This window comes from Sus scrofa, chromosome 6, assembly GCF_054392235.1.
Source record: "Sus scrofa isolate SSC_HxYL_T2T_F1_AM1 chromosome 6, Sscrofa_HxYL_maternal_Yorkshire_Landrace_v2.0, whole genome shotgun sequence".
Lineage (NCBI taxonomy): Eukaryota > Metazoa > Chordata > Mammalia > Artiodactyla > Suidae > Sus > Sus scrofa.
Window position 1 is genome coordinate 106175427 of NC_139388.1, and position 2962 is coordinate 106178388.

At 43.7% G+C, this 2962-nt stretch overlaps 1 long non-coding RNA gene across 1 annotated transcript; it reads left to right on the top strand.

The window, feature by feature from the left end:
* The first annotated feature begins 767 nt into the window (after nucleotides 1-767).
* LOC146402731 (uncharacterized) lies at nucleotides 768-2373 on the top strand. Its single transcript, XR_014807677.1, has 2 exons — nucleotides 768-1050; nucleotides 1950-2373. It is a non-coding gene; the product is annotated as an uncharacterized LOC146402731 (long non-coding RNA).
* Nucleotides 2374-2962: the final 589 nt, after the last annotated feature.

A 2962-nucleotide genomic window follows, 5' to 3' on the forward strand; every position in this document is an offset into this window, starting at 1 on the left:
GTTCCTGCAAGAACACTTGATCTGTACAGCCACCCATTAGCTTTGGGACGTTGGGTCATTATTAAAAAATCTTTTGTTCACATCTTAAGGTGGAAAATCTGTAAACTATGTCGAAGTGACAATATTTTACCAGCTCTGACCTACAGAAATGACAGCGTCATAGGCTGTGAGAAAGACTTAAACATAAAATGATTCAAATAGTACCTGACACGCTGTAAGCATTTCCTTTCTAGTGATGTCGCTCGGACGCCATCATTTATGTCTTTGCCCAACAAGAGCAAGTCTACGCTGCCTTCTCCCCCGTTCCAGGTTGACACGGCTCAGGTACTGCAGGGCTTTCTCCCCAAGCCCAGAGGCAAACTCAAACCCTAGGAAGGGAAGAGGCACCACTTCCCAAACCCCATGACCCTCTTCTTCTGGTCTTTCCCAAAAGGGATTTGCATGCCCACCACCACCTGGTCTAGTGCAAGACCTGAGGAAGAGGACCATGGGGTTGGGAAGCTAGGGTTTGAGTTTACCTCCTCAACAGAGGCATCCTCCAGGCATCTCTCAACAGAAAGTTTTCACAATAATGTTCTGCCTTACAGTAACGTTACATCACTGGTATTGAAACCCTGGGTAATCACTAAATCCACTTACCTAGAAAAACACAAAAATAAAATAAAAATTAAAAAAATAAACTGTTCTCTAGAAAAAGACAAAAAAAATTAAAAATAAAAAAAAATCATTAAATCCATTTCACCTGTAACCTGCCTTCTCTAATCAAGGTCGTTTTAACTTGCTGCAAAAGATTTGCCGGTCCTCCGAAGTGCATGAAGCCATAACAAGGAGAGTTTTGCCCCAGCTGAGCTGGTGAAGACTGGATAACGCGTGCTTCCAACTGGCTCTATGCGAGTGTCCACTCCGTGACCTTTTGAAAACTCCACTCTCAGATCTTGCCGAGGCCTCTGCTTTTGAAAATGCAGAGGCGGCCCCTGAGCTGTGCCTGCGCAGAAGGATGGTGTCCAACCTGTTTCCTATCACCTTCCGCGTGGTCCCCGCGCTCTGCAGGTGCGCCGCCCAGCTCATCCCGTAAATACCCCGAGCCCCTGCCTTCGGGAGGGAAATCTCTGACTTTCTCCTCCTGTTTCTGCACTTGTCTCATGCAGAGACCCTCTCGCTGCTGGAAATTTGAGGGGCATCTCGGCCTCTGGCTCGCTGGGCGTTGGGCAAAACTAAACCCGATTCAGTAACATTAGTACTTGGCTCCGCTTCAGTTACCGCTCTAAGTGGGGTTCTGTGGCCTGGCCTAGCCTAGAAGATCAAAAACCTTCACGTAACCTGGGGGATAGGGGAACACATGTTCCGGATTTCAAGCTTTTTACAAATATACCCTGCAGTGTTTGGGCGGGGGTGGGGGGGTCGTTGAGCTCCCTGATTGGTTGAATATGAACCAAACAAAGCTAAGGTGGAGCTTAAATTGTCCAGGGGAGTGTGTTGGGAGGCAGTTTTCTGTGGGTAGCAATACTCCAAGAGAGTAAAATGTACGTGCCTGTTTGACACTCTCCCTGCCCCCCGCCCCGCACTCTAATTATTTGCAGCTCAGTTATTCCAACTCTGCGTCCTATGTAAGCTGTCACTTCTAAATCACTCCAAACCTCTCAGAGGTGATTCTTTACCATCTAGGCTTGCCATAAACTCTCTGAATCCCACCTCTTAATACTAGGTCACAGCCAGGTCCTAGGTTCCTTCACACTGAATTAAATTTAGAGTATGTTTATGAGACTAAGATGCTAAAGAACTGAAGACGACTTGTAACTTTAAATAATAAAGAAAACATCTCCATCCCCTTGTGTACTTCCGAAATAATATGCTGAAGGACATAGGACGCAAAGGTGCCTTTTTTTTTTTTTTAAGACCTTTAAAAAACATGATGCTAATGAGGCCCGTCTTCCCTTATTTTTTGTTAGGTCTCTTGTCAAAGAAATAGTTTCCAGCCCTGCACAATCTGCTGGCTGGACATCCTTCAAAGTTCCCGCTAATGGAACGATGAATGGTTCCCTATCACATCAGTAAAAGACATTAGGAATGAACGCCTAACATTTTTAGCAACATGGATGGACCTAGAAATTATCATGCTAAGTGAAGTCAGTCAGTCAATGAGACACCAACATCAAATGCTATCACTGACATGTGGAATCTGAAAAAAGGACACAATGAACTTCTTTGCAGAACAGATACTAACAGACTTTGGAAAACATGGTTTCCAAAGGGGACAGGTTGGGGAGTGGGGGGATGCGCTGGGGGTTTGGGGTGGAAATGCTATAAAATTGAGGTGTGATGATCATTGTACAACTATAAATGTAATAAATTCATTGAGTAATGAAAAAAAAAGGAACAAACGCCTAACAAGAGAAGCACTGGATTGATGTGGCATATTAATTACAGCGGAAACACTGTTGCTAAGAGATTTAAAACCCACCCACCCCACCTGTACTCTGGGTGCATGCAAGGGCCAAGGCAAACATAATTCACAAGGTTTATCCAGCTGATTGTGTGAATGAGAGGAGGCTGACAAATCATCTCTCACGCTACCTTTTTTCCCCCTCTTTTGCCCATGAAAATTAGTCCCCCCTTATCAGCGTCTTCATTTTGCATTCAGTTAGGTTATTGTATATTTATAATTGATTACTTTTTACACAGAGAAAGTTTGCATTTCCAAACTATATCCTAAATGCAAACTTGGCATACTATTATATATTTAAAGGATACATTACTTTGTATGTGGAAGGTGATTCAAATAGTGGTGTAATTCCTTTTCCCAATTCAGAGAAGAGAAAATACTGGTACTGGATTTTAGAGCCTCCCCAGGCATCTTCTGCCTGATGGAGGTTTAGCCCACGCAAATATCACATGCATTCTAAATTTAAAAGTTGTCAGATTTGTATAACATTTCACTTTCCAGTGTATTCACAGCAACGGT